The following is a 13,472-nucleotide window of genomic DNA, read 5'->3' on the forward strand; positions in this document are numbered from 1 at the left end:
CATATTTGCCCAAAAGTGATTAAGATGGGGTCTTTAATTGCCCACAGAATAGACTATAATGGAGTAGCAGCTCTGAGAGGCCAGCAGCACATACCAAGCAAAAATAAACCCACGTACCCTGCTGCCACCCCTCTCCCCCCCCCCCCCCCCCCCCCCACCGTTTGATGGCATGTGATCGCCTTTTGCAGCGTTTTACCATAAAAGAAACTGAGATATTTACAACAAAAAGACTTTTTTAGAGGCTGGTTAATGGACTAAGTGGTGGAGATTTTCCAGTAATTCAACCAACTGGATCTTGATAATCATCAATTATTTTGTGGCTGACAGCCTCCATGAAAGAGATGACTTTTAAGTCCATTTCATCCCTGTTCAGAACATGTAAAGTTCAATGTTTGAAATGGGCCTTAATTACCATAAGTTTTGCAAATTCTGCTTTGAATTTCTTCAAGAATTATTGTTCAATTGACAAGCTATATCAAATACTTCACACAGTTTCAGCCACTAAGTAGCCTCCCATGCAGATGCTCTAAGGGCTTCGTCACACACTTGATTCTTACACAACGAACAGATTCGCGTAGAAAGTTAACCTTGCTAATGCGGACACTTCATTATCAACTATACGTTATAACAGGAAACCTTTCCTTCTTGAAGGTAAAAAAATCTTCAGTTGACAGCATGTTGATGTTCTCAGCACTACAGTAAACCAGATATAGTGATTTGTAGATGTCAATTTCAGACTATTTTCTGGCATCAAACTAGTTATGCCAAGAACTATATTATACCTGCCAACTTTTTCTGAGATATAAGCATGAGAGTTTTATCCTGGGAGTGCTGGGATTTTTGAAGACGACACGATCATTTCCGAAGATTCCCGAAGAAGTCCGAAGTCTTCCGAAGAAGTCCGAAGTTTTCCGAAGACGTCCGAAGTGTGCCGAAGTCTGCCGAAGGCAAGCTCGCTCTCAGTGCTTTTCACTTCAAAAAGGAAGGTATTGTCATTTATTCATTTTACACATGGTTTTCATTCCTTACATGGGTCTGAGTTAACATATGTTTGGAAATTGTGTCAAGCAAGACAGCAACAACTCACATTTTTCAATCAGGCGTGAGAAATTGGCCCGCAAGCGTGAGCCGGCGTGAGATCGAAGTTTCCAACCCGCCGGTGTGAGAATCACGCCTAAGGCGTGAGAGTTGGCAGGTATACTATATAGATAAGCAATTTTTTTCAGTGTTTCAGTGGATTTAGTCCACGGAATGATGACTTTGTGAAAGTTAGAGATGTTGTTAATTTGAAGATGCTAATGTCCTCTTTTATTTCTTTAGTATTTTGTTCTAATAACGCCGCCCTTAACACGGACACCCTATGGACACTTTCTATGGTCCCTTCAGTGTCCATATTAATGAGGTTTGACTGTATTTCCTTCCTCGTACATGTGACATAAATGCTTAGACCACCCTAGTGAATCATATTATTTGTTGTTGTGTATTGTGTGACATACACAAGGAATAAAGTGCTTTTAGCTGGTCAACCATCTTGGCTGTCGTATTTATCTTACATGGTTTCAAAGTACATTGAAAATCCAAGCTGAACAATTGTTCTTCAATCACAGTCTATCATTCAATTTTCGGGTAGTGAGTGACGTCACTGGACGCCATTAACGGTTCAGACGTTAGTGAGGGAGTAATAATGACTCGAAGTAATTGGATAAAATTCAGGCTAGTTTGTTCAGATGATTCAGGACAAAGTGGACATGAGTCACCCCTGTTTGGTTGAATCAAACAGTGTAGCTAAGGATGAACAATTTTATGAAACTGTTGAGGTAGAGGACACCAAAGTTCCATTCAAACTCGATAGCGGTGTGAAAGCTACTGTTATTTCCTTGAAGACCTACAGCAGCCTCAAGTGCAGACCCCTACCACCCTGGAGAAAGACAAGACCTGTACTGCTTTCCTTTTCAAAGCACAAACTGAAGCCTCAAGGAGAAGTAGTGTTGATCATTCAATACAAAAATAAAGTGGAAAACATCAAATTCTTTGTTGTGGATACTGAGGTGGAATCTGTGCTTAGTGGAAACTCCTGCACTAAGCTTGGTCCTCCAAAAAGGGTTTATCAGCTGATAGGTCAGGATCTACCATCCAAATGAGTGGAACTGGAGGACTATCCAGAATTGTTGACTGGCTTAGAATGTTTGCCTTGCGTTTTTAACATAGAGCTCACAGAAGAAGCTTTGCCTATAGTCCACGCCCCATGGAAGGTACCTGTTCCACAGAGAGTAAAAGTTGTTAAGGCAATAAAAATGATGGAAAAGCTAGGAGTAATTGTGCACAGGAAGAACCAACTAAATTGGTCAACTCACTTGTTGTAGTACAGAAACCTACTGGTACAGTGAGACTGTTCATTGATCCGAGGGATCTAAGTCGTGCCATAAAGAGACCCCAATACCCCATGATGACTATTGATGAAGTGGTCAGTTGTCTTAAAGGTGCCATTACTTCAGCATTCTAGATGTTGCAAGTGGCTTCTGGCAGCTAAAGTTAGATGAAGAGTCTTCATGCCTCTGCACATTCAACACTTCTATCGGCTGGTACAGATTTACATTAGGCTACCCTTTGGAGTGAAATGCGCCCTGGAAATCTTTCAAAGGACCACGCATCGAATGGTTGAAGATTTGGATGGTGTGGTCTTGGATGATGAAATAGTGGCTGGTGATGAGACAATGCATGACAAGCAAAGAAGATGTGAAACACCTTTGCCTTTGATTGCAGCAAGTTCCACCAGTACATCTACGGCAGAAGTGTTGTTGTAGAGAAAAGACCACAGGTGCTTACAAGCAATCAGTACCAAACCACTGTCACAAGCTCCACTGAGGTTTGATAGAATGTTGCTTAGTTTGCCAGACTGTGATGTTGAGATTTGCTACATTCCCAGTTATAAACAAGTCTTTGCAGACACACTGAACTGGGCAGCTGTGCCAACTGTTAACAGTGAAGCTTATGAAGAATTCTAGGAAATTAACATGGTCCTGTCCATGCATATTAGAGGAGCGGTATGGAAACTTCCAGAAAGAGACCATAGTATACCCAGAGCTACAAGCAGTCCTAACCATAAAGAGAGTTAATGGATGGCCAGACACAAAGCAGCAAGTTGCTATAGAGGCGCAAGACTCTACTGGACATTCAGTGACAAAGTCGCAACAGCAGATGGACTCCTCTTCAAAGGATTACGCTTGATTGTCCAAAAGGTTATGAGACCTGAAATTCTTCACCAGATCCACAAGAGTCATCTAGGAATAGCCAAATGCAGACAAAGAGCCAGAGAGGTACAATTTTGGCCAGGAATGTCCCTAGATGTGGAGCAAATGGTCTCCAATTGTAGCCGGTGGGCAGATTTTGTGAAGAAACAGCCTATGGAGCCATTGAAATCCACTGCACTACCATCACTTCCTTGGCAGAAGATAGGAACTGATCTGTTTGAATTTTGAGGGGAACACTATTTACTCTCTGTATGCTATCGCAGCAAGTTCCCAGAAGGTTACCAAGATGGAGTCTTTGAGAAGCAGTGTGTTGTAGTAGAAGAGCTGAAGAGGCAATTTCGAGTTAATGGGATCCAAGCAGAAGTGGTCTCAGTTAATGACCCCCAATTGAGCAGCAGCGAATTTCAAGAATTTGCAAAAGAGTAAGGTTTCAAGCATGTCATCAATTCGCCACACTACCCAAAGTCTAACGGAGAGGCGGAGAGAACCATTCAGACTGTCAGAAAATCTATGGTGGAAGAACAGAGACAAACATCTGGCCTTGCTAAACTATTGGATGACACCACTACCAGGCAATGAACTGTTGCCAGCACAACTACTGATGGGACATCGACTGAGAAACAAGTTACCAATGATGGACAGCTTGATTCAACTTGCTAGTGTCAATCAAAAGGATGTTTCCATGTACCTGAAGAAGACCAAAGAGGATCAGAAGAAGTACCATGACCGACATGCTAGCAGTGAAATGAAGGACCTACAGCCCAGAACGAAGGTGCGAATGCAGCCCTGGACTGATTCCACAAAGTGAAAGCCAGTGACAGTAGTCAGACAAAAAACACAGCAAGGTCCTATGTAGTTCATGCAGAAAATGACAGAAAGTACCCCTGTAACAGACAGCAGCTATGGGTTTGCCCAGCTCCAGGACATGGAAGTTTAAATGTGGAACTGTCTCTTGATGGTAGTGCACACCAGAACCTAACCAAGGATTAGGCTGACCATGCTGCAGCCCCAGCAGTGTTGCCTGTAATTTCACCTCAGGAGCAACACCATGACCCTGAACCACCAAAGATGGACATCTCAGCGCCTTATGTTACCTGAAGTACCAGATGAGTAGTAAAACCAGAACAGTTGAACCTCTAGACCAAATTAGGGACTAAGAACCATTTAATGGTTTTGTTTTCTTTTAGAGCGGTTTTCACTTGACTGTTGTAAAACCAAAACCAAAGTAAATACACTAGCCAACCAAAGGGCGTAGTAAAACCAAAACCAAACCAATTCCTCAATTACTTTCGACAGTCAAGTGAAAACCGCTCTAAAATCCAAGGACAGAGACACTTTTTTAGGCATAGATTTTATTTCATTTCATTAAACTTAGTTTTTTTTCCAAAAAGGGAAGGATAAGGCATAAATGCTTAGACCAGATGCGCATATTTCATCTCTTCTTCTGAGGACCCTAGTATGTCATTAATTCTCATAGTGCATCACGTAACATATACGAAGAATAAAGCCCTTTCAGCTGGTTAGCCATCTTGACTGTTGTGTTTATCATACAGTATACTCCCTGATTATCATTGATTGTCACAGAAAACAAGTGGAAAGAATTCCAAGATTTGCCAGCTTGTCTACCTGGTCTTTGATAAGATTTACAAGTGGCGAAGCCACAACAACAACATGGCCAGTGGCTTCAAAAATTGGGTCAAAAACAGACAGTAAAGCTTGATAAATCAGTGACTTTGCACATCTGGTTAGAAGATTTACAAAAACATCAGTCTTCTTCTGAACAAATTGGACTATGGCTTCTCTTTGATATGGCTTGAACTCTCTAATATCACATGTTTTGCACATCAGCACATCATTTTACATATTTAAGTTCGCTACCCTGTCCTTGGTAATAATAACAAACACAAGTTTACCCATAGTTGGAAAACGGCCTCTAATTGGACCATTTCTATGAATGGAAGTGAATGCTCATTTCAGCAGGCATTTGTTGGGAAGGAATGCGGACAAAGCCCTAAAAATGCCTGCATGGGAGGCTGTCCAATATGCAGACACTTCAAACTTGGTCTTTCATTCTACTTCTTGGTGTCTGGATATCACATGAAACAATTAGGAGCTGTCTTGTGTTTGATATATTACATGGTGAAAAAATTTGTGCAGTACTGGGGAAAAACATGGCCAATATAAATTCCAACAGATTTCAACAAGTATTGAAGGATAGTCTTCAAAGAAAGTTCCATCAAAGATAGAATGCACTTCATTCATATTAAAGAGAAAAATACAGTGAAACAAATGCAATTTAGGATGTGGATATTTGAGCAGTGATAAGATATTTTATAGGGTCAAGTAGGGTCAACATCAATTTTTGACAAGATAAGCATACCCTGCTGCTTAAGCCTCATTTAGGATCTTTTCATCCCCAAGTTTTCCCTTGACGAGTGTTCCTCAGAAGAGGAAAAGTTTTTCGTATTGTTACATCAATACTAGCAAGGAAACTTTTCAAAAAAAGCTTGTTAATACAGGGACCACGGTTCATAGTTTGGATTGGTGGGGCTGAACGAGCCTTGAACGAAGGTGCAAGTACGTCTAGGGGGGTCAGGGGGTATGCTACCACCAAAAACTTTTAAATTCAGAGCTTCTTTAATCACTAGAAACGTGTATTTTTCTATCAATCTTGAGAACATTTTGTAAAATTTCTAGCACCATTTTGATAGTTATCTGCACAAAAAATTAAATTTAAACATAATTAAAATATGATATGAGGCTCATTCAATGTGACAAAAGCTTAAAAGTGATATTGAGGGCAATCCTTAAATTTATCTTCTTTTACCATTTAAACTGGATTTCACCACACAGTATTAATAAATTATCAAGAAAAAATAAATGAGTCTTAAAGGTTTCGCTTTGGACCTATTTCGGGTTCATCATTTATTATTATATGCTAGTCCACGTAGTTGGCTATAGAAAGGAGATCAGTGTCAGAAAATGTTCCAAAGTGATGTTTGCAGTTATCACTTTGACTGTCAAATTCTTTAGCCACATCAGCAAGTCATACAGCGTCAGTTCTTGTCTTCAGTGTGTGTATGAAGATTGCAACATTGTTAATTCTCTGCTGGGTCATCTTTGGTCGCAGCCAGGTTTTGACTCTGGATGCCATAGAAATTTAACGATCTTTTGCCTGTTGCTGCAGTGGCTGGATTGACTGGCATGGAGATTTAGTTTGTAGATTTTTATAACCTCAGCAATCATGGCAAGCTGATTATTCAAGGCAGGGCTCTTCACTTCATTTAATATATCTGAAAAACTTTTGATTCGGTTTGCCCTTCATCAGAACCTTGAATATCTCCAACCGGGGAAGAAGATAATAGAACTTGATGTCTTCTGCAAAATTTTCTTACACAAACTTTATTTGAGAAGAAATTTGGTCGTCATTAAGAAAGTTGGCAAGAACACTTTCCAAGTTCTTATTATAAGCTATAAAACTCGGCTGATCAAAACTTTCGTTACTAGTAGAAACAACATTCCGTTTGTCACGCCAATTGCCCATCCACGGAAGGAAACAAAATTTTGGTCGCGTATATCTGATAATCTAAACTCACTATTGTAGAAATGAAGCAGTCAAACAGATAACCGAACAGATTTAAAAAAACGCGAACGCTTACAGGCACGTTGAATGATCGAGACACCCTGGGAAAAGAGTGGACGCGATTTCAATCACATATGCTTACAAAAACATGGGACAACAGGAAATTCGCATTATGCTTAATTGGTACATTGCTTTTCACACAAAGATTACAACTGCTTGGGTGAATGCAAAAAGAAAAAAAAAGAATCCCCGCGAAATTATTGGTGGGGTTATAACCCAGCCAGCCCCTATGAACCACGGTCCCTGTAATGTGAAATTAAAAAGATCGGGGCTTTCCTTAAGGTGACCTAAGGTCTTCGTGTAAACAAAACGACGTTTAAACTTGACCTTTGGTCTCATCAAGAATATAAAGTCTTAATTAATGCGTCAGCTCTTCAATTTAACTCTTAACAGGGAAGGAAAAGAGCAAAAAGCCCTGAAAATAAGCCTGTTATACTCACGTGTAATGGTGGTAAACCACAGCCAAACCAAACTAGTTACAGTGCGTTTAGCGGGAAGAATGAAGACTGGTTGTGGTACGTCCCGAAACCAGAACAAAAAGCTAAATCGTTCTTTAGAATAACTCACAGACGATAATTGACCACGTTGAATATTGGATTTAGTAGTCGTTGCATTGAGGAAATGTTACAAAATTCAAAAGAACTTTTTCCTTTTCCTGACCAGCATAAACTTTTTCTGAATGGACCGAAACGCATCATGGGTAGAGTTGTAGTGGTACCAATTCATACAGGAGAGAGACAGTGAAAAACAAAAAGTAAACATTCAAAGATGCATCGAAAAAACCAGGTATTATCGCGTTATCCCTTTTATCAGGTATAGATCAGATCCTTGCGAGGGTCGGGGAAGGAATTAGGGGTTCTATTTCAGCACTCCGGCCGTCAGAGCGCCACAGAGAGCTTGCTCGCAGGCTACGCACGCTCCTATTGGTACTTTATTGGTGAGATAAGTTGGCGTGTGCAACAGCATGCATTTAATAGGGACCTTACGAAACTACAACGGCAACGGCAACAGGAACGCGAACGCCTAAAACACAATAGGTTTAGGGAGCAAAGCAACAACTCTGCACGTGCATCACGCTTTTTTGTAAGTATCTTTGCAGTCCTGTACAACTACGACGTTGAAATAACTCAGTGATAACTGGATTCGGATGCGATCTTCACCCTTCAGCTCCAACTGGCCGGGGGCGACTTGGAATTTATGAATCACGAAAAAGTTTGAAAGGTTACGAAGTGAGTTCTCTGCGACGTTTCAATTGGCGTCGCCGTTGTCGAATAAATGGGGAGGGCAACCAGAACGGCAAGGAAGCAATAGGTTTAGATTAGCAAAATAACAACTCTGCATGTGCATCACGCTTTTAGTACCTTTGTTTGCCGTCGTTGCACGATTACGACGCGAAACTTACTAATTTCACATGTTTTGAAGGACGTGAACACATAGCAAAAATTTTCTTTATCTTCTTCCAGACTTAGATACAGCCTTTTAGAAATCAAATCCACAAAAATTCGCCAAAAGTTGACGAATTGAGTGAGATGGAGTAAGAAGGGGTGAAGTGTGAAACGGCCCAGATTCACTTTTCAAGTGATGTTTTCGCCGCCGTCGCCGTCCTTTAAGTTTCCTGACGCCCCTGTTAATAGGGACCTTAAGATACGACGACGGCGACGGCAACGAGAACGTCACAAAAGCAAATAGGTTTAATAACCAAAACAACAAGTTTGCACGTGCATCACGCTTTTTGGTACATTTCTTTGCCGTCACTGCACGACTACGACGTGAAACTGGCCTAATTTCACGTTGTACAGAGGAAGTACATAAGCGACGACGAAATTTCCTCCCTTTTTCTGAACTTGGATATGGTTCTTTGGAATTCAGCCTCTGGAGGGTTCGCCTACATTTCACAAAGTAAGTGACTTGGAGTAATCGCGATAAAGATTGAAAAAACGCGAATTCACTTTTTCAGCGACGTTTTCTCTGCCGTCGCCGTCCTCGGATTTTAAGGCTTCTATTAAGTTGTGAGCGGAGGAGGCTGGGTGATTAGGTGAGGCCGAGAGATAAGAACGGTTCAAGTTGTTTCGCTACCGTCAATACGTCTCCAGCGTCTTGTACGATTGTTCTTGCTGTTTTTGTTTTATATGTTGAAGCATACTGTTTTGAAAGAAAGTTCAGCACTGGCTGAAGACAGTCAAGACAGTCAAGAAAGGAACATTAAAAAAGCCCCCATCCTGACTGAAAACTGAAAACATCCTGACTGTAAACTGGTTTTAAATCCAATCAATCAAATTTCATCTAACTAAATTCGCGATCGCGTGAAAGCGTACGGGTTATTATGACTTTTTTTATATATTAATATATTTTTTTGATTTTTTTAGCCTAAACTGGGGAAAATCTTAAGTCAAGGTCTGGCTCTTACACCATGACTGAACTTGCTAGCTAATCGACTTATAAAACTTTAGCGAACTTGACCAGGCACGTTAGTGAAACGACTTAAGACGTTTGCGAAGCGAACAGGACGTAAGGAAATGAACGAGAACGTCACAGCATTTCCACGACTTCGACCGTTATTTTGTTTAGAAACAATGAAGTTTGTTCGACTGAAGAAGAAGAAGAAGAAGAAGAAGAAGAAGGAGAAGGAGAAGGAGAAGGAGAAGAAGGAGAAGGAGAAGGAGAAGGAGAAGGAGAAGGAGAAGGAGAAGGAGAAGGAGAAGGAGAAGGAGAAGGAGAAGAAGGAGAAGGAGAAGGAGAAGGAGAAGGAGAAGGAGAAGAAGGAGAAGGAGAAGGAGAAGGAGAAGGAGAAGGAGAAGGAGAAGAAGGAGAAGGAGAAGGAGAAGGAGAAGGAGAAGGAGAAGGAGAAGGAGAAGGAGAAGGAGAAGGAGAAGGAGAAGGAGAAGAAGGAGAAGGAGAAGGAGAAGGAGAAGGAGAAGGAGAAGAAGAAGAAGAAGAAGAATATCATACTTTTCTTAAACTGTTTATGCCGTGCATAAGTACAATGGTACCCTGATAGAACTGTGTTTAAATGTAGAGACCTCATTTTGTTGTACAGCATACTGAATTAGTTTTTCAGCACTTTTTGCCTGGCAAGAGAGGATTAAGCGTCTCTCTTGTTAACTGGTTATTTGTAGGGGATAATTAGAGATAATGATGTTAATAACAATAATGATAATAATAATAATAATAATAATAATAATAATAATAATAATAATAATAATAATAACAATAATACACTTTATTTAAAGAGGGTAGCACGGAATAGTTACAGAAACTAGTAAACTTGTGGCCCTGTATAAGATTACTTGTAACATGTAGGAACAATAATATTTTCAAATTTAAAACAACAACAACGACAACCAAAACTTACCGTAAAGTTCCGAAAGTAAAGTAACGTTACTTTCGGATTTATCGCTACTTTCGGGGGATCGTTACTTTCGGTAGCTGAAACGTGTACCGTACAAGGGCCGTTCAAAATTACGGTAACAATATCGCGACAAATGTGGAAAATGCACACTTTTTACTTGCAGAAACTATTTTCATATTATTGATTTGAATAAAAATTCAACAAAAAGAATTGTTTGATTATAGTATAGTTCAGAGACGAAAGGGATACTAATAATGAAAACATTTGTAATGTACTTTTAGAGTTATTTATTGTCCTTTAAATAGGAATGTCAGAGATCATTTATAATTGTAATCGTTGAAAATAAACCTCAGATCAGTTCGGTATGGCTTGTTATATCTATCATTTCCGTTATTGCTTGCAAAAAAGTAAAATCGCTTTTGAGGTCGCTATTTTCGGAGAGTCGTTGTTATCGGACGAGTAGCTACTTTCGGGATTTGCAACACCGGTGAAATTTTATCGCTACTTTCGGAGGGTCGTTACTTCTTTCGGAACTTTAAGGTAACGCAGTGAGTATCAACTGATAGATGGCTTGTAACAAAAAAAAAAACAGAAAAGGTATACATTAGGTTGAAATTGTTCGTGAGCACCATGGTGGAAGATTAATCAGGCGTCACAGAGCAAGAACTGAGAGCGGTGCTGAGATGAAGCGAGAAACAAACTTCCGGTTAACACCGGTTCAATTAACGTTGACAAGTGACTCGAGAAAATAACTAAAATATCATGTTTACTTTATAAATTTATAAAACACACTGAAACAATAACAACACTGAGTCAGAATCGTGTGTAGACTTACAGTTTTGTAACAATTCATGAGATTACAAAAAACGTTTGCCTAGCGCGATTGGAGCACAGTAAGGTTTAACCGGCCGCGGCAGATAGGCTCGGCTTAATAAGTTATACACACTAAGATGGCACACTTCTAACTCACGGAAAAGGAACGTCGCAACGTCATGTTGACAGAGAGTTTGCCACTGACGGTTTTCTTAGTGCATCTCAGTGTTTGATCAGCCTTGGGATTTTCGAAGGATCGCGGGAATATGAATATGTTTGTTTGATTTAATTCGAGTTTCAGAGAGTGGTTCAATACACCTAATCAGTACTTTCTACTTTACTGAACATGTATGAAAAACTGCTATTTGACGAATAGTTTGCTTGAATACCAAACAATCCATGATGTCTACACAATGTCAACTGAACTAAACGCTTGTCTCACGCTTGCTGTATTGTGAAAAAAAGAACAGTAGTCTACTATTGTGGCAAACTACAAACCACAAAGTCGTGAAACTTCCTTGCTTTGTTTTCAGTCGTACCCAGAACCCACTGTTACTAAGACTATTGCATGCGAATAATTTAATGTCATTTATTTACTTGTATTTTTCACTAACTATATCATCTTCTATACTAATAAAACTGAAGATGTGAATAGTCAATGCTTACGTATACTAGGTCGAGTAATTTCGTAGAAAGGATGGCACCTGCGGGTGTTTGACCGTCTGTTCCTTGGTTTGAGGTTTTCCGTCACTTTCTAATACATCTGGAAGGAAAAAAGATAAAACCAAGAGAATGTGTGTTTCCTCGCCAGTTCAGGTCCCCATATAATCTCGGGGGTACTATACCGTGTCTACTGCTAATTCTCTTATAGAGCAGATAAGTATGTTAATCATAATGACTGAAAGCGCTGAGTTCAGTTTAACAGATAAGAATCATATGCCTTTTGTACCTCTAAGGATGGAAGCAGAGGAATTTCGACCATGACATACAGTATTGGAGACAGAAACTACTGAGAGATCGAAGTCACTGGAAAATGTCGATGGAAGCTCGCTTCAATGCAGTCTTGCACAGTGATCAGTGGCCCAATCTGGGAACACTGATGATATCCATGGGTACGCGCTGGGCACAAAAGCTGCGGAACACATGTCGTGACATGTAAAAGTCTGAGAAAATGTTAAATGCATTCTAGCGAGGTCCTTTTGGTCGGAGAATCCACTTCCTCGCTGCAGATAATAATTGAGTTAATATCCCTAAGAGCCAATTCACTTTTCTGTTCTAAGGAACTAATTCAAACTTACAACAGCATTCCAACAAAATAATCGGTGGTCACGAAATCATGGGACTGACTATGCGCGATGAAACGTGATTCGAGGAAGAGTTTAGTCTAGTCCCTCCGAGAATTGATCCGGCTACTTGTACGTCGAAAAGCATTATAAAAATACATTGACACATAAATACCTTGCCGTTCTCTTGTACAAGTTGGAAGAGTTGGCACCCTTTCTGTGGCTTCCATCTAGACTGGAAGTAGAACTGCACTTATCATCAGCGCTTGTCCATGTCTTTACTTTGTTGGAAATGACAAAAGTCGGCACAGTAAAGCTAGTAGTAAGGGGTGATACCTGCTATTAACGTTTTCCTAAACAACGCAACGATGGATTACGTATGAGGCAGTAAGACAGAATAAATAAGATGTATTACAGCCTCCATTTAAGATGAATGATGAAGCGTGTAGTCATGATCCATGCCATACTCCAATCATTCCCAGCTGAAGAGGTAGGAGAACAAACCTTAAACCTAGTCTTTTAAACTTCTACAAAAGCCGTGCGCTGTTTTCTATTTAAAGAGGAACTACGAGCCGAGTACTGCCGAACAAATATTTTTGAATTTCCCTTGATTAATTTTCCCTTGATTACTCGTTCCGCATTGGTGCCCTTTACTTGACGCAACTGCTCAAACCAACCAACCATGACCCAAAAAACCTGATGTCACGGCGAAGTAAGTTTAGTCCGTTTCCCGTTGGACTTCTGTTTTGTGATTTTTTTACCGGAGAATAAAGGACGAATCCATGTCAAAATTATCCATCTACGTATGACTCTTGTGTCGGTACGAAAGCCATTATCGTTTACAGTCGTCCCGGGGGGGAGTACTTCCTTACACATACCTATATAAGCTATATAGGTATGTGCCGCCCCATCGGCTAGGGTTTATTCGCCGTTTTGGTCTGAAAACGGGTACACACTTTGCCCATTTGGTCTGGAATCGGGTATGGTTTTTGAGGGAACTACGGGAGTGTATGAACGTATTTATCGTTTCAATTCCAGATGAGTAAGAACGAAATAGAAATATGCGAATTTGAAATGACGAAGATGATGATGATAATAAACTTTATTTCAGTGTCAGGCCTTTTCTAGTTGGC

At 40.2% G+C, this 13,472-nt stretch overlaps 1 long non-coding RNA gene across 1 annotated transcript in view; it reads right to left on the minus strand.

Annotated features, from left to right (window-relative positions):
- The window catches only part of LOC140942261 (uncharacterized), a 33,130-nt gene extending 20,177 nt beyond the window's left edge, over positions 1–12,953 (minus strand). Inside the window, exons 1-2 of the long non-coding RNA XR_012166517.1 lie at positions 12,515–12,953; positions 11,723–11,819 (exon numbers count right to left, since the gene is read on the minus strand). This is a non-coding gene — a long non-coding RNA (uncharacterized lncRNA). The remainder of the gene's footprint in view (positions 1–11,722; positions 11,820–12,514) is intronic.
- Positions 12,954–13,472: the final 519 nt, after the last annotated feature.

Source organism: Porites lutea, chromosome 6, assembly GCF_958299795.1.
Source record: "Porites lutea chromosome 6, jaPorLute2.1, whole genome shotgun sequence".
Lineage (NCBI taxonomy): Eukaryota > Metazoa > Cnidaria > Anthozoa > Scleractinia > Poritidae > Porites > Porites lutea.